The sequence below is a fragment of the Arachis hypogaea genome, chromosome 13 (genome assembly GCF_003086295.3).
Source record: "Arachis hypogaea cultivar Tifrunner chromosome 13, arahy.Tifrunner.gnm2.J5K5, whole genome shotgun sequence".
In the NCBI taxonomy this organism is placed as follows: Eukaryota; Viridiplantae; Streptophyta; class Magnoliopsida; order Fabales; family Fabaceae; genus Arachis; species Arachis hypogaea.
Window position 1 is genome coordinate 14,741,140 of NC_092048.1, and position 19,272 is coordinate 14,760,411.

The window sequence follows — 19,272 nt, forward strand, 5'->3', positions numbered from 1 at the left end:
CTTGTGCTTGTACTGATTCAGGAATCTCCACCAATGTTTGTTAATCCAATGGCCACCAGGATTCCAAACTAGGCGCATAACTCCTTTGCGCAAGTTGAAGCAAGTGATAAGGCTCCAATAGTGTTGATTGTGAGAATGAATTCCAGGGTCCCAAACCTTGCTTTTATACCCGTCTTCTTGTGGATCACCATTGTTCTCACCGGGTGGCAATTGATTTGAATTCTCACAGAGATATCCAAACAACCTTCTAGACCCATTCAATTGAGCTCCACACCAATCCTTGCACTTCAATTTGGAGTATGCAACCATATTGAACCTTGCTTGACAACTCTTACCACTAACCATCTTCCTCTTACTCTTAATGCCACAAAGAGCTCTAAGTTGATCATCCGTCTCCAGTAGCCCATATTCAAGTGGAAAAGTAAGGATTAAGGATAGGAATTTTACCCACTTGAATGTTGTATTGGATGGTGATGGCTTTGGAAGAGGTCTTGCAAGCTCCACTCCCTTGTGTTCTTCTTTGAATTCTTCCACTTCTTTGCAGGCTTCCTCAATTTCAACCTCTTCCTCTTGGTAGCTGTCTTCTAATTCAATCTCTTCTTCATTACTTACCAAGGGTATGGGAGGTTGTGCATCTTCCTCTTCCTCCATGTGTGAGGATGGAAAGTTCTCTAGTTCACTGGAGTATGAACTCTTTTGATTGATTTCCTCACTTTCTTCTATAGGATCTTGTATTATATTTCTTGGGAAGGAATTTTCTTGCTCCTCTTCCTGTGACTTGATAATCGACTGCACATGCTTCTCTATATTTTTGACACTTGTCTTTGTATCCTGTAAGAATTCTTTCATGAGAAGCTCAAGATCTGATGGTATTTGAAATGAATAAGGAGGAGGTAATGGTTCTTGATAAGTGTAAAAAGAGGATGGTTCTTGATATGGATAGAGAGGTGGTGGTTCTTGGTATGGATATGAAGATGGTGGTTCTTGATATGAATATGGAGATGGTGGTTCTTGATAGTTGGAACATGGAGCATTGAAGTTTCTTTGGTTTTGACCTTGCCAACCAAAATTCGGGTAGTTCCCCCATTCATAATGATATGAATTACTACTCGGGTGTGAGTAGTAACCCATATGATCTCTCTCCATTATTTTTTTTCTTAGCACAAAACACAAAAAAAGATTAAACGCACCATGTGGTAAACAGGAAAGCAAAGAAGAAAGAACAGAATTCTAAAAATTAAAATAAAAAAAATTAAAATAAAATTAACTAGGAAACACCAAACTTAATTTCAGAAATTAAAAAAAAATATTAGTGCTATTTATTTATTTAAATTTTTTTATATATATATATTAAAACTAAACAACAAAATAAAAGAAGAAAGAAACAAAACGTAAAGGAAAAAATTGACCTAAAAAAAAAGAAGAAAAAAAGAAAAAAATGAAAAATAAAAGAAAAACAAACAACAACAAAATAAAAAGGGGGAAGGGGTTATGCTAACGAACAAAAAATTTTTTTTTTGAAAAATAATAAAACAATTTTTTTAATAAAATTAAAATTAAAACGCCTAATCTAAACAATCAAACAACTAATAGTTGTTAATCACAGTCAATTTCTGGCAACGGCGCCAAAAATTTGGTGCGGAATTTATAACCCACTAACTTACCGGCAAGTGCACCGGGTTGTACCAAGTAATACCTTACGTGAGTAAGGGTCGATCCCACGAGGATTGATGGATTAAGCAACAATAGTGTTTGATAGGATTAGTTAGACAAACAGAAAATAGTGTTTGGAAGTTCAAAAGCATTAAAAAGTTAAAGAAGAGTTTGAAGACAGGCAGGTGAATAGGTGAGGAATAAAATATGAAGAAACAGTTAAGGTTTTAGAGTTATCTTTTTTTCCGGATTGACTTTTCTTATTATTTTATTTTAATCATGTAAGATCTAATTTATGGCAACTATATGTAACTAGACCCTAATTCCTTAGACCTTTCTAGTCTCCTCTAAAATTCATCAACAGCCAATTCCTTGGTCAATTAATTCCAATTAGGGGGTGAAGTTTAATTCTAGTTATATGCCACAGAAATCCTAATTACCCAAACATAAAAGGATTATATGTCACGTATCCTATTAAATCCAGATAAATTAGAAATTTAGGAGAATATGTTTTCAAGCTGTTGTTCAAGTAAAGAGCTTTTCCGAGTTATACAAGAACGCATTTAGAAAGAGGGTCATACTTCCGTTCCACCCAAATTCATAAAATAAAGAACGAAAACAATTCTTAAATATAAATCAAAACATGAATTAAAATAGAAAAATAATAGTATCAATCCATACAATAGACAAAGCTCCTAACCTTAACAGTGGATGATTAGTTGCTCATGGTAGAATGTTATGGAATATGGAATGTAAATTTGGAATAGGATGGGATCCTCTCCAGGACCTCTCTAAAGGAAGGAAAGCTTCTTCCTTTTATAACTAATCCTAATAAATTTAAAATCTAATATCTAAAACTAAAAATTAAAATAATATCTTTTCCTAATTTAAGATTTGAATTTAAATTTGAATTAATTAACAGATCTTCAGTTGATGGGTGGGGACCACTTGTTCTATCCATTCTGCAGCTTCTAATTTGTGTTTTCTGGGCTGAAAATTGAGTTAAAATAGCTCAGAAATCGCCCCCAGCGTTTTTCTGCATTTTCTGCACGTGGCGCATGTGACGCGTAATTTGTGCAGATTCCAGTCCACGCGTTCGTGTTAGGCACGCGATTGCATCATTGCGATCTCCTCCATTCCGCGCGGTCGCGTGAGCCATGCGTCCGCGTCGGTATTCGCTGGTCATCTCCTTGGTTTCTTCTCTTTCTCTGCAGAAACTTCATCAAATCCATCCGAATGCTACCTAAAATAAATAAAATTGCACAAAACTCAAAATAGCATCCATAGTGGCTAAAATATAATTAATTCTTAATTAAACTCAACAAATTAGATGCAAATTCACTAGGAAAAGATAGAAAAGATGCTCACGCATCAAGTGACACACAAAACAACATCATAGCATAACCAAAGCTAACCAATAAGCAAGTAATCGTCCACCAAAAATTAAAAACACAACCACAAGCCCTGAACCACAGAGCATAAAAAGTAAAAAACAAAAAAAAAACTAAGAACAAAGTCAAGAACAAGCGACTAAGCCACTGACTTTCGAAGACGACGCCGATAGACCGTTGATTGACGGACGACGCTGACCAGACGCCGGTGAGAAGATGAAGACGACGGACGGGCCGAGAGTATGTAACACCCTAATTAGCCTAACCCTTACCTCGCGTCGTAAAGCAAAGGTTATCCAAAGGTTACGACAGTTCTGAGCTTGTAGATACATTATATAGAAGGAATTAATAATATCTAGAAGTCCGATGAAGAATATAACTCAAATACAGGATTTGAAAAGTGCAAAAGTACTAACGAAGCGTCTAACTTAAAGCACAAGGAACAAATGTGATATAAACAAAAATAATAGTATAATAGTGTAATATCATAGGAAACTAGTCACGGCTCGCGGAGTTTAAGCCGGCTAGCCAAATATACAGATAAGAGGAAACTGAAGTTTAAAAATGGCTTATACAAGTTTTGTTCTCTCTCAAATATAAGCCTCTAGGCTAAAATAAAAATACAAGAGTGAGATATATATATATATATATAAACAAAAATAAATCAAAGAGACTCAAGAGGTATCCGGATCCTCCACTTCTGTCACCAACCAAACAACTCACCGAGGTGGGTTGCGACCTGCATCTGAAAAACACAACATAAATATGGTATGAGAACCGGAGGTTCTTCGTATGGTAACAGTGCCTAGTGATGTAGGATATAAGACCCCGGGATGCCAAAGACAATCCTAGACTCCATATCCATCACAAGAATTCAAGCTTAAAGCATTCTAGACCAAATAAGCATAATTATATAAAGCCTTAATGAAACTTAAACCATAGCACCAAAGAGGGTAATCTATCTTAAGGAATTTCTAATCTAATCAAACACCGTTGTCCCACAGCCTTCACCGACTGATCCTCCATGCGATCCCATCGCCACCGCCTTCCGAACCTCCTCAGTCCCAGTAGAAAGCACAAGTATATATACAATACAAGTAAAATACAAGTAGGAACATATCTAGCAATTATTACAAGTAGCGATTAGACATGTTATCCAAATAGGCAAACAATCTCAAGTCGGCACAGCATACAAACAGATAGAAAATGCACATGATGATTGCTTGTCCTACTGGCTGTGATATCACATTGTCGGTTCAACTACCAACCCGACACATCTCCATGGAGATGTTGCCCTTCGGAATCATGGTGTGGGAGTCCCCGAGATATAGTGCTCGGATCACTATCCAGGATTTTGCGCCTGTATGCTCTGATAATCCGAAGGGATGCGAGCGGGATCTATTGCCACCGACCTCACATCTAAGCGCAAGCGGGATGTACCACCGTCCTTACGCCGCCGCCGCTACCTCGACATGCGGGATCCAACCTCGGCTCTTGCTGGGCGCATTGTGTTTCATAAAGTCAATGAAAGTAGTGCAGTGGTTTTTCAAAAATATTTTTAATACAAGATGGATCCATCACTTCATCTGGAGCCCTCAACGCTGTTCAACCACTGTTCCTTAATTCACATCTCATCTATCAACTATTCATCACACATCATCAAGCCTTTCTCAGTACACCAGAAACCTAATACTCCTTTTGCTAACTTTTCCAAATAATAGCGTCTAAAACCCTTCAACCATTTCCCATGTTTGAGTGTCCAAAAATACGTCCAAAAGTCTTAAAAATATGTTATAAAAGCTTACAACCTTGTTGGGGAGGTAGAATAGTTGAAAACAAAGCAAAATTTGAGAAACAGGACGTGTGCATCCGCATAAAGGTGTGCGTGCGCACGCCCAGGAAAATTTTTAAAAATGTGGTACGCACAGGTGTCAAAACTAAAAACAATCTGTTCACTCGCACAACCTGTGCCAGCGCCCCCAACAGACTGGCCTTCCCATCGTGTGCGTGCGCACAGGTCTGTGTGTACGCACAGGTTGCAATTTCCCATTGGTGTGCGCGCGCACAAGCTGTGCCAGCGCTGCAAGCAGACTGCCTGCCTCTGCGTGTGCGGACGCACAGGTTACCATTTTCGCAGAGTGTGCGTGCGCACATACCAGAAAACATAAAATTCTGTAACTTTGCAAAATTTCAGATTTTCAACACCAACTTTAAATGATCATAACTTCCTCTACAAAATTCTAAATTCCACAAACTTTATATCAATTTAAAGGGTTTTCAAAGATATTTAATTCTAAATAAGTTTCAACCAATTTTGAAAACCAAGGCAAAAGTTATGATCAGACAAAGTTCATCAAAAATCAACTTTTACCCAAAATCACAATTTCCTCCATCTTTCATAAAACACAACCAAATCCACCCCAAATTCCATTTTTCACCACCATTAGCACTATATGTCATATTACACCAAGATTACTACATTTTCTTTTACCATTCCTCATCATCAACCTCAACCTCAATATATTACATTAAAGTCAATCCTCATTAACACTCTCCCAACAACATTACCAAATCATCAACATCAATATCATAAATATAAATCAACACAATTTACCTCTTAACTTCACAAGTCATTCATCCTCATGATATCACTATCAATTATCATAATCCAACTCATCAATCAACAATTCATCATAAATCACCACAAACCATTATTCAACAACTCAACAACCATTCAAATTCAAACTTATCCTATGGGTCACTAGCCTAAGTGTCTATAAATATTATATCCTACATAGAAAAAACCGAAACCATACCTTGGCCGATTTCCAATATGAACCAAATGAGCTTCCAACCAAAATCCAACCACCAATGTAGCTCCAACAAGCACCAACAAGCACCAAACTCACAATAATCAAACTATATATGCATAAACCATCACAAATCAACCTAGGGTTCCACTTAATCATAAAATCACAAGGGTTTAGTGGCTTTTACCTTTTCCAACAAATTTGGTAGCAAAAAAATCCAATGCTAAGCAAGGATTAGAGCAAACCTAAACATCCAAAATCATAAAAATTCACTTAATCCAAAACCCTAAAAACCCAAAATTTAGAGGAGAAAAACTGGGAATATTTCGAACTTTTCTTACCAGTTTCTTACATGAATTTTGTAGAACTCTTCACAAAGAACGCGTAGCCGCTGACGGCACGCAAATCGGAGTATTGTAGCTCAAGATATAAGCTTGGGAAGAAGAAGATGAATAGTGGAAATGGAGGTTCTCTTCTTCTCCTTCTCAGCTGTGTGGGTGTGTTTGTTTGTGTGTTATGATGAAATGGGTTCACTTATGAACCTTTTATATGTGGGCTTGGGCCCAACTTGGGTCCGGTCCAACCCGTTAGCGTTTTTAATCCGTTCGACCCAACTTTGGGCCAAACCTTTAACACCAACGCCCAATTTTTCATCTCTAATATTTTTCTAAGGTTTTCGGCTGTTTTCACTGTTTTTCGTGCAGCACCGAGCAGACTTGAATCGGTTCAACCAGTTCAACTGTCGGTTCGTAGTTTTTCACGGTTTTTCACAGAAAACACGTTTTCTGACTCAGAAAGACCTACTGAGTCCAAAAATCATATTTAAATCCCCAAATTCTCATCCTAACTTTTCAGAATTTAATTCGGGTATTTAAATAGTTTTATCCGTGAAAAATTTGGTTCTTACAGAGTTCGCGGATGAAGAGAGCAGGGGTTGGAGACTTGGGGGGCAGTGGCTACACAGACAGACAACGGCAGTGGATCGACAAACCGGCAGCGACAGTAGCTAGGGTTGGAGGAGGGGGAGTGATTCAGAGGTCTACAGCTTGAGTGAGAGAGTGAGATGTGAAGACTAAAGTGAGACGTGCAACTAGGGTTGGATTGTTTAACCGTTTAAGCAAAAAACAACGCTGTTTTTACTGAACCAATAGGTTCCCAGCCAATTGCCGGTTTTCATTTTGACGTTTTTGTATGTTGACTGGACTGTTAATACTGTCAGTTCGTGGTTGGATTGGTCTGACCGGCCAGTCCAATCTAATTTTCAGAACCATACGGTTAATTCATTAGTCCGCTTAAACAAATGACGGGAATTTGTGTAATACCCTACCAAAGGTGGTGGGGCATTACGACACATAAAAGTAAAAATACATACATAACATTCGAAAGATAATAATATAACTAAAAGCTTGTGAAAAAAGGATAAATAAAACAACGACCGTTATCACACTCAAAACGTTAAAGGTAAGAAAATAATAGCCTAATGATATTATGGAATAAAAGCCAATTCTTAATCTGGAGCACCATCAGAATTTTGTTTAAACAATCAATTATTCCTACTTAATTTGAGGAAAAATTCCATTGTTCTAGTACCGTGCAAATGGGCTAGTCGGCTTTCTCCCACTCAGTCTAGTGAGCTGGTTTCGAATTTTTCTCCTGTTCTGTCTAACGTTGGGTTGGCATACTTAGCCCGTCAATTTTTTTTTATTAATAAATTATTGAATATTAAACAATATATATAATTTCACAACTATTTCAATAAATTTATAATTTTTAAAGACATAAAAAATTTATAAAGTCACAAGCATTAAAGTTTTTATAATTTTAAATATATAATAAACATAAGAGTGAACTATCAACTCGGTCCCTGTCCATTTCTCAGAATGACAACGCGATCTCTCACAATAAAAACGATCCACTTCGGTTTCTATCCTTTACTTCCGTGACACAATGCAATCCCTGTGGGTGTTTCTCCATCAACTCTGAACAGAAAATGCTGACGTGTCAGGTTCAGAAATGGATAGAGACCTAATTGTTTCTAAATTCAAATTGGTTATGGATTTATTTGTCCTTATTATTTAAACAATATCTTTTTCAAATTATTTTTTATTATTATATTAATATTCTTTTTCAATATTTTATTGAATATATAGTATAATAAGTACAAACTAATTAATAAATTATTCAAATTTAAAAATATCATTTATTATGAAACTAAACAAAAAAATTCTCAAATATAATTTTCAAATATATAAATAACAAATATTAAAATACGGTTAATACATTAATAATAATAACCCTATGATATAATATTAGTATTATAATCTAAATAATTTTCACAATAAAATAAAAACTAATAAACATATTATTTGATATATAGTAAATTTTTTTTTAGTAATAACAAATTTAATTTTTTCTCTCTTTAAACTAAATTAATAATTTTATTTGATATTTTTACACTAAAATACACTATGAATAGGTTACTAATACTAAATGAAATAAAATATTATATATATATATATATTATGAAGATCATTTATAAACTCAACAAACTTAAAGTATCAATAATATTGTTAATTTATTAATTTAAAAAGATAAAAAAAATAAATTTGTTATTACTCAAAATTTTTTTACTATATATCAAATAATGTGTTTATTAATTTTTATTTTATTGTAAAAATTATCTAGATCATAATATTAATAATATATCATAGGTTTATTATTATTAATGTATTAACCAAAATTTAATATTTATTATTTATATATATTTAAAAATTATATTTGAGAATTATTCATAATAAATGATATTTTTAAATTTGAATAATTTATTAATTGATTTGTATTTATTATACTATATATTCAATAATTTATTAAAAAAAGAATATTAATATAATGAATAATTTTTTTTTGAAAAATATTATTTAAAAAATAAAGACAAATAATCCCCTAACCAATTTGAATTAGGCCCCTATCCATTTCTGAACCTGACACGTCAGTATTTTTCATTCAGAGTTGACGAAAAAACACGCACAGAGACTGCGTTGTCATTCTGAAAAATGAACGGAAATCGAGTTGGTAATTCACTCTAAACATAATTATCAACTAAATTTTTTGAAATAAAATAATAAAACAAACATTGTAAAAAATAAAACAAACATTATCCAAAACATATAATAAAACATTTTTAAGTCTCTAATCAATTAAACATACATCATAATTCAAATTATAATGTACAACATCTTCAATTAAAAAAACGACGAGCTCGTCGAACAAGTTTACCCCGTCCCGCCAAAATCCACAAATCAACGATGCGAATTAGACAAATTTTTTAGTTATGGAAATTTCAAATTTTCAATCCAACCTGTCATTTTTTACAAGTTAAACAGGCCGACCCGATTAATTTTAGTCCGTTTACCACCCTGCGTGTGCTGCATTTGATACCTGAAAGGTTGAGTTACAAAGGTTCAGTTTTCCTTGTCCTTTTAACCATGTTATGCAAACTTAGCTTATCGTCTATTACTTGTTCTTTCCAAGAATGGTAAATTTGGTTTCAACCATTTTTACTCTCTTCTTTTTTTGTTCAAATAATTTTTACTCGTTTTAATGCAGGCTCCAATAATATCACTCGAATCGGATCAGGTATTTAATTCATAACAGTAATGGGAATTAATATATGTTCATGTATTTTCCTTTTTTAAATTTTCTTTAAAACGGTGCCAACATATGTAAAATGAAAATAAAGCTCTATAGAGCAACTTTTTATTTTAATTCAGTTCAATAATTATTGGAAAAAAGTAATAATAGATGGTTTAATAACATAGTTATTCTCCACGTACAAGCGATTTTTTATACAAGTTATTTATATTTACGCGTTTTTCACGTTTTTTTCTGTGCTTTTTTTTTCTTCTTCTTTTTTCTCCGTGCCTCCTTTTTTTCTTCTCCTCCTTCTTCTTCTTTTTCCGTGCCTCTTCTTCTTCTTTTTCGTAATTTTTCTCTCTCGTTATCGTCGTCATCAATACCACCTCTTCCTCCTTTTTTTCATTGAAATTTCATCTCCTCTTTTCGTTTTCTCTTTCTCCTTCATCATCAGTTATCTCGTTGAAAATAATAAATAATTCAGGTTCAGATTGTCAATTTGATTATTGTTTTGAATCCAAGACTAAGGTGTGGTTCAATTTAGAAGAAAAAATATAGCATTAGAGGAAACATTTTTCTGCAGCAAATTTGGGTGTAGTACAAAGATATTTGGATGTAATACGAAGATATTTGGGTGTATTTTAAGAATTTTTTGGTATATTTTTATTCTGATAAGTTTTGTATAGTTCAAAACTCTTCCTCTTCCTCCTTCTCATCTTCTACTGTTCTCTTTTTTTTTTTTTTATCATCATCACCATCTTCTTCTTCTTCTTTTTTTTATTCATCTTTTTTTTACCTTCTCAAGTTTCTTCTTGTTTTACTCTCTTAACAAGAATAAAAATAAAAAAATCAAACAAAGAAGAAGAAGAAATACATAATGCTGCAAAATTACTTGAAAGATGATGAACTTACATTTATTTAACTAAAAGAAAGAAAGAAATAAGGAAAAAAAAGAAGAAGAAAAAAACGTAGCATTAGAGAAAATATTTTTCTATATTTGCAGCAAATTTGGGTGTATCACGAAGATATTTGGGTGTATTTTAAGAATTTTTGGATGTATTTTTATTCTGATAAGTTCTGCATAATTCAAAACTCTTTCTCTTCCTCCTTCTCATCTTCTACTGTTTCTTCTTTTTCTTATCATCATCACAATCTTTTTCTTTTTTTTATTCATTTTTTCTTTTTTATTTTACCTTCTCAAGTTTCTTCTTGTTTTACTCTCTTAACAAAAATAAAAACAAAAAAATCTATAATGCTGCAAAATTACTTGAAAGATGATGAACTTACATTCATTAACTAAAAGAAAGAAAGAAATAAGAAAAAAAATGTAGCATTAGAGAAAATATTTTTCTGTATTTGCAGCAAATTTGGGTATAACACGAAGATATTTTGGTGTAATACGAAGATATTTGGGTGTATTTTAAAAATTTTTAGGTGTATTTTTATTCTGATAAGTTCTGCATAATTCAAAACTCTTCCTCTTCCTCCCTTCATCTTCTACTGCCTCTCCTTTCTCATCTTCTTATTTCGTTTTTTTATAATTCTTCTTAGGAGAAAAAATCAAACAAAGAAGGAAAAAATACATAATATTGCAAAATCAATAGAAAGAGGAGGAGGGAAAAAAAATGCAGTAACAATAACAACAATAGAAAACGACAATGAGGATGAAACACGTGAAGAAGAAGGGGGAGAAACGCAAAGAAGAAGGAGAATAAGAAGGAGAAGTAGAAGGAAGAGGAGGAGGAAAAAGAGGAACGCGAAACACGTCATGGAAATCGTTGAGTAGCGCGTGTGTTAACACGCTGATATAGGTGAGCATATTTTTTTCTGTTAACTTTATCCCAACTTATATGACTTGTAAACCAAAATGACTTGTATGTGTAGTTCTCCTTTTAATAATAATAACGATAACAATAATAATATGCATAGGAACATAATTCCCTCATAAAAAAGAAAATTGTCATACAGTATAAAAAAAATTAAATGGTAGCTGAATATGTGTGAAATTATACGAGTTAAATCTTAAGGTAGTTCGTGAGATTGATCGCTTGTACTAAAAAGGCCTTCATTAATCTAATTGTGCCATACAAATTTTGAAGATGGAAAAAATTGTATCACGTTGATCTTCATTCTTTTTTTATCGAGTTATTCAAAATGAGTGACATGACGCATACCTTTTTAAACTGGACTAGACAAAATAACCGTTATGACCATTAAAGTTAAGGGGTTAAATATTATTCCATTAAATATTTAATTCTAAAGATGAGTGTTAGGGGTCAGCAACTTTTGTTATTTGTAGTCATCAAATAGTCATTAATGATAGTTTTAATGGTGTGAGATTTCATCCAATGGCTCACCTGGCCAGAATTTGGAAAAATTGCTGGCCCTATATTTTTCCAATTCTAAAAACTAAAACGATATTGTTTCATCCAGTCATCATCATAAGAAAAAAAAAATACATCAAGTCACTCACTCACAGCGTGTGGAGTAATTCGACCAAAAATGAGTGAAAGATTAATGAACAATTTTTCAATTTCAATAATGTTTATAGTGTAATTTCAAAAATGAGTGAAAGACTAATGAACAAGCTATCAATTTCAGAGTTTACTTAAGGGAATTGTCTACAATGGGAGAGTAAAAAGTGGACCTTTAAAAAGTAAGCTCATGGATTTCGTACTAGTGGGGAAAAATGATGCCGTACCATTAGTTATGGTATTTGAAAATTGAAAATTTTTCCTAAGAAATATACTGAATTAAAAACATTCAATGCCTGTTTGAAAGTTTAATATATTTTTTTGTTAAATATTTTGCAATAATTATTAATAATATAATTTTTTTGTGACTTATTTAATAATATAATTATGAATAGAATGACTAACATGCATAGAGATATTGTAAATTAAGTTAGACAAATATATTATTATTATTATTATTATTATTATTATTATTATTATTATTATTATTGAATAAATTAAAAAATTTAATTAAAAAATATTGTTAATTTTGCATCTAACTCTATCTATTATGCAAAATCTCTGTTTATATGATTTATTTCTCATTATATCTAGATTAGATCTCATTAATAATTCTTCTTATAGATAAATTTTTTTTATTAATTGCATTTTAAGTTTTCAATTATATGTCAGAACTAATTTTTTTTTATCTAAAGTTAATGTAAAAAAAATATATATTCACATCAAGTTATCTAGACTCTAGAGTTATTATAATAAGGTTTTTGGCCAATAACATGTTATTAATAATCTCTTCTGAAAATTTAAGTTGTATAAATATAATTAGATAATTTTAATAAAAATAATACTACATATTAAAATTTTTCTTAATCAACTTTAATTAAGTTAGTCTACATAATAAAAATAAATTATGACTAGTATTATTCTTAATTTTATTGTTTAATTTGGTTAAACTTGATTCATAAAAAAAGTTGGATATATAGCATTACTTTTTTTAAAATTAATAAAATTATATAATAGTCTTAGATGAACATTAATAAATTTTATTTATGAAATTATATATATATAAATAATATATATAAAAATATGATTATTGAAGTAGATAATTTAGTATTTTTACTTGAATGCTTAAAGAATATTTTATCATTTTGTAGTAAAATTAAAATTTTAGCCTTTTTAAAACTCAAATTAAAATTATAATGTATAATATAATCAAACATGATTAAATATGCATTTGAAGTTGTTGTTCTTTTTGTTTGTTTGACGCTGTTTGCTCCACCTAGTGTGTTGAGCTCTTTAGTTTTCAAAAAAAAAATGAAATAATAATAAATAATAGTGAATAATAAATTAATAATTAATTTTGTTTTGAAACAAAATACTAATTATAAAAAGAAAACTAATCCTTTAAGAATCTTAATTAAAAGCCGTTCTAAATATATTGGTTAAATAGATAAATATATAACAATCAAGGAAATAATAATCATATTCTAATAAAATTAACAACTTTTTTATTAAAAAAATTTAAATACATGTCTTTAAATTACGGCTTAAAATACAGTTTTTTATTTTAATTTTTTAGGATTATTTTTAGAGGAGTATTAGAGGGACAACAGATTTTGTGAGTTGTAGCCATCAATTAGTCATCAATAATGTATTTAATGGCGTGAAATTTCATCTAATGATAAAAAATCACTCATTTTCTTTTGCTGGCTAAGTGCTGGCCGCTGGCCCCTAAATTTTTTCTTATTTTTATTAGGCCTATAATCTGCCCTATTATTATTATTATTATTATTATTGTCAATGTTACAACATTATTAATAATAATAATAATAATAATAATAATAATAGACAAAAAAAAAAAAAGAACAGTATAAAAGGTAAGGTTGCAAGAAGGATATATCCAAATTTGTCCCATTTACTAAATTTTACTATTTGTAAATTGGCCCTTAAATTTTTTACTATTTTCATTTATTCCTTAGTCTATCAAGATTCAAATTATACTTTTTTCACCTAAGAAAGCTCCTTACTTAAGACTTAAGTTGAAATTGTACAAATGTGAATGTGAATTTCCTCTTCCCTGTATATATGCGTGAAAAATAGTAACACCACCGTTTTATTCCATATTCCGATTCCCATGCAAACTCAATAGAGAGTTAGATGTTTTCACTTTAGCATTCAATCATAACTTGTGAGATTCAATACAATAATGTTGAGGGTCCCACTAAAAAATAAAAATCCAAAACGGTGGAGGTGGAAGGGTACCTCGGAAGAGATTTTATTATGTAAAAATGGTCTGAATGAACATCATACATTACATTACCATATATGTATATGATTGCATGTACATAATATTGATGTGTATGCATGGGCTATTAAAAAGTCACATAAACCAACAAGTGTGAATGTGGCAGAGGGCCCCAGAGCCCAGGAGAGTCCGGGCCCTCCCTATGCTACTCTGCGTGTCCCCTTTTTCAAAATTTTTCAACTTATTATAAAATAATTAAATAAATAAATAAATAAAACAAAAAAATATAAAAAAAAGAAAAAAAAAGTGTTTTATTATTTTTGTGTGTATAATCAACAAAGACTTAACTTTCTATTTATACATATATAAAGTTTCTTTTGTAAATTCTATTAAATACATTTTTGTTTGAGAATATTCAATTGCCCATCATAAATGGGCATCCACCTAATTGATCTTATCACAACACTCTCCTTGGATGTCCATTTAGAGATATGCCTCGTTAAAACCTTACTAAAAAAAATCCAATGGAAAAAAAATCTTTAATGAAGGAAAAAGAGTACAATATTTTTTTATGGAGACTGCCTCATTAAAAACCTTGTCAGGAAAAATCCAATAAGAAAAAATCTTACCAAGGAAAAAAGAGTACAGTCTCCCCCTCTTGTCGACATCATTTAATGTCTCGAAATCGACGCATCCCAATCTCATGTACCAATCTTTTAAAGGAGGATTTTGGGAGTAACTTTGTAAATAAATCTGCCAGATTGTCACTTGAGCGGATCTGTTGGACATCAATTGTTCCTTGATTTTGAAGATCATGAGTGAAGAAGAATTTGGGAGAAATATGCTTTGTTCTATCACCTTTGATGTATCCGCCTTTAAGTTGAGCAATGCATGCTGTATTATCTTCAAACAGGACAGTTGGAGCTATCTTATGATCAATCAGTCCACATGATGACAGAATATATTGGATCAAACTCCTGAGCCAAAAACACTCGCGACTAGCTTCATGTATCGCTAGTATTTCAGCATGATTAGAGGATGTTGCTGCAATTGTCTGTTTTGTGGACCTCCATGATATAGCTGTACCACCATATGTGAATAAGTATCCTATTTGAGATCTCCCTTTATGTGGATCAGACAAATATCCTGCTTCTGCATAGCCAACTAATTGTGACTTAGATTCATAGGGATAAAACAATCTCATATCAACCGTTCCATGAAGATTTGCTTGATTCCACTCCAATGTCTTCTGGTTGGAAAGGAACTATACCTTGCTAGTAAATTCAACATGAATGATATGTCAGTCACGTATTATTAGCAAGATACATTAGCGCTCCAATGGCACTAAGATATGGTACTTCAGGACCAATGATATCTTCATTCTCTTCTTTAGGACGGAATTGATCATTTTTCACATCCAAAGATCTTACGATCATTGGAGTACTTAATGGATGCAACTTATCCATATAAAATCTCTTCAAGATCTTCTATGTGTATGTTATTTGATGAATAAAGATCCCATTTTTTATATGCTCGATCTGCAGGCCGAGACAAAATTTAGTCTTTCCAAGATCTTTCATCTCAAACTCTTCTTTTAGAGTTTTTATAATTGTTAGAATCTCTTCAGGAGTTCCAATTATATTTAAATCATCAACGTACACAGCAATTATAATGAATCCAGATGCAGTTTTCTTTATAAAAATACACGGGTAGATATCATCATTCTTGAATCTGTTTTTCGCCAGATACTCAGTAAGACGATTATACCACATTCGTCTAGATTGCTTTAGACCATATAAAGATCTTTGCAATTTAACTGAGTATAATCCCTGTGAATATTCATTGGATGGTTTGGATATCTTTAGTCCTTCAAGGACTTTCATATAAATATCCCGATCTAATGAGCCATATAAGTAGGCTGTTACCACATCCATTAAATGCATATGCAGTTTATGATATGCAAATAAACTGACCAAATAACGCAATGTTATCGCATCCACTACAGGAGAATACGTTTTTTCATAATCTATACCGGGCCTTTGTGAAAAACATTGCACCACAAGTCGGGCTTTATAGCGCAAAACTTCATTTTTCTCATTTCGTTTTCTCACAAATACCCATCGGTATCCAACAGGTTTTACATCTTCAGGTGTACGGACTACAGGTCCAAAGACTTCACGTTTTGCAAGTGAGTCTAATTCAGCCTTCATGGCTTCTTCCCATTTTGGCCAATCATTTCTCTGTCGACATTCTTCGACTGATCTTGGCTCAAGATCCTTACTTTCATGTATGATATTTAATGCCACATTATATGCAAATATTTCATTGACAATTGTCTTATTTCGGTCTCATTTCTCTCCTGTAAAGACATCATTTATCGAGATCTCGTCATTTTCACAATTTTCAGGTACCTGAATGTCTTTTGGCGTTAAAACTATATCAGAATTTTGGACAACTGCAGGTGTCTTTACTATGTCTTTTTTAACAGGAATCATATTTACCTCTTTTCTTTTTCGAGGATTTTTGTCTTTAGAACCAACAGACCTGCAATGCTTCTGGCATGTATTTGCTTTGGTGGCAATTTGTCCAACTGGGACATCAATTCGAATTGGGGCATTTTTCGCTGGTATATACGACTTCGTTATCCTCTTTGTATTGGAAAATGCATCAGACAATTCATTTGCTATTCTTTGCAAATGTATAATCTTTTGAACTTCTAGTTCACATTGCCCTGATTGAGGATCTAAATGCATCAACGATGATGCATTCCAATTAAGTTCCTTTTCAGGAAGCTTATTCTCTCCCCCTAATGTTGGAAATTTTGATTCATCAAAATAACAATCCGTAAACCGGGATTTAAATACATCTCCAGTTTGTATCTCAAGATACGTCACTATAGAGGGAGAATCATATCCAACATATATTCCCAATTTTCTTTGGGGTCCCATTTTGGTGCGATTAGGTGGTGCAATGGGAACATATATCGCACACCCAAATATTCTTAAATGGGAAACATTTGGCTGCTGGCCAAATGCTAATTGCATATGAGAGAACTGATGGTAACTCATTGGTCTCAAACGAATAAGTGTTGCGGCATGTCAAATAGCATGCCCCCAAACCGAGATTGGAATATTTGTTCTCATAAGTAAGGGTTTAGCAATTAATTGGAGACGTTTAATAAGGGATTCTGCTAACCCATTTTGTGTGTGAACATGAGCTACTGGATGTTCAACACTTATAACATTAGCCATAAAATAAGCATCAAAGGCTTGGGAAGTAAATTCACCAGCATTATCAAGACGAATTGCTTTGATTGGACTTTCTGAAAATTGTGCTTTTAATCGAATAATTTGAACCAGTAATCTCGCAAACGCCAGGTTGCGAGAAGACAATAAACACACATGTGACCATCTCGAAGATGCGTCTATTAGGACCATAAAATATCTAAAAGATCCACATGGTGGATGAATAGGTCCACATATATTACCTTGAATCCTTTCTAGAAATTCAGGGGACTCAAATCCAATCTTTACTGGTGATGGCCTTAAAATTAACTTCCCTTGAAAACATGCAACACAACAAAATTCACTAGATTTAAGAATCTTCTGGTTCTTTAGTGAATGTCCATGGGAGTTTTCAATAATTCTTCGTATCATGGTTGTTCCCGGATGACCCAATCTGTCATGCCAAGTTATGAATTCATTTGGGTTAGTAAACTTCTGGTTTACAAAGGCATGTGATTCAATTGCACTAATCTTGGTATAATACAACCCAGATGAAAGTGAGAGTAACTTTTCTAATATAACCTTTTTATTTAAATCATGATTTGTGATACATAAATACTCATGATTTCCCTTATTCATTATTTCAATATGATATCCATTTCGGCGAATATCTTTGAAACTCAACAAGTTTCTCAAAGACTTGGTAGATAATAGTGCATTATTTATTACAAATTTTGTTCCTTCAGGAAACAAAATTATAGCTCTTCTGAAGCCTTCTATCACATTACCCGAGCCAATAATAGTATTAACATACTCCTCTTTTGGCACAAGATGGATAAAATATATAATACTTTTAAGAATGGTGTGCGAACTCGCACTATCCGCAAGGCATACATTTTCATTATATGTCCTTGCCATTTTGCTTCAAAGACAAATAATAATTAAATATGTAGAAATATATGTGCAATAATTTATAAATATTTTATCAAACATTATTCAAATGCATAGAAAATAACACTTAATAAGAAGTTTCTTATATTATTTATTTACATGAATACTTAACAATCTCACGTATTAAATTATTCTATCATTGATCAAATGACTAATATTTCCTTCAGGATTCTCAAAAAAATCAGATACATTATAATGAGTGGTGGAATTCTCAACATCATTTGAAACAAAATTTATTTCCTTTTCTTTGTCGTCTTTTTTCAAAGATACTTGATAAAGATCGACTAGGTGCCTTGTGGTACGACAAGTACGTGACCAATAGCCCTTTCCACCACAATGGAAATATTTATCCTCTGTTTATTTTGCCCAAAGTTTCTTTCTTTGTCCCACTTCTGGTGAGATCCTTTCTTGTGAACATAATTTCTTTTTCTTTCATAATTTTTCTTGCTACTAAAACCTTGCCATTTACCTCTTCTGAGGTTATAATTTGCTGCATTTATTTCAGGAAATGGGGAAGCACCAACTGGGCGCGCTTCATGATTTCTCAAAAGTATCTCATTGTTGCGTTCAGCAACAAGAAGGCAATAAATTAACTCAGAATATTTTTAAATTCTTTTTCTCGATACTGCTGCTACAGGAGCACATTCGATGTATGGAAGGTCGAGAAAATTTTCTCTAACATATCGGACTTGAGGAAGTATCACTGTCTTTTGATTATTGTACATTTCTTCAAGGTCTTTTCACAGATCTACAGGATCTTTTAATGTGAGATATTCATTTTTCAATCATACGTCAAGATGACGACGAAGGAAAATCATGGCTTTGGCTTTATCCTTCTGGGATACATTATTTTCAGCCTTAATGGTATCTCCAAGATCCATTGAATCAAGATGG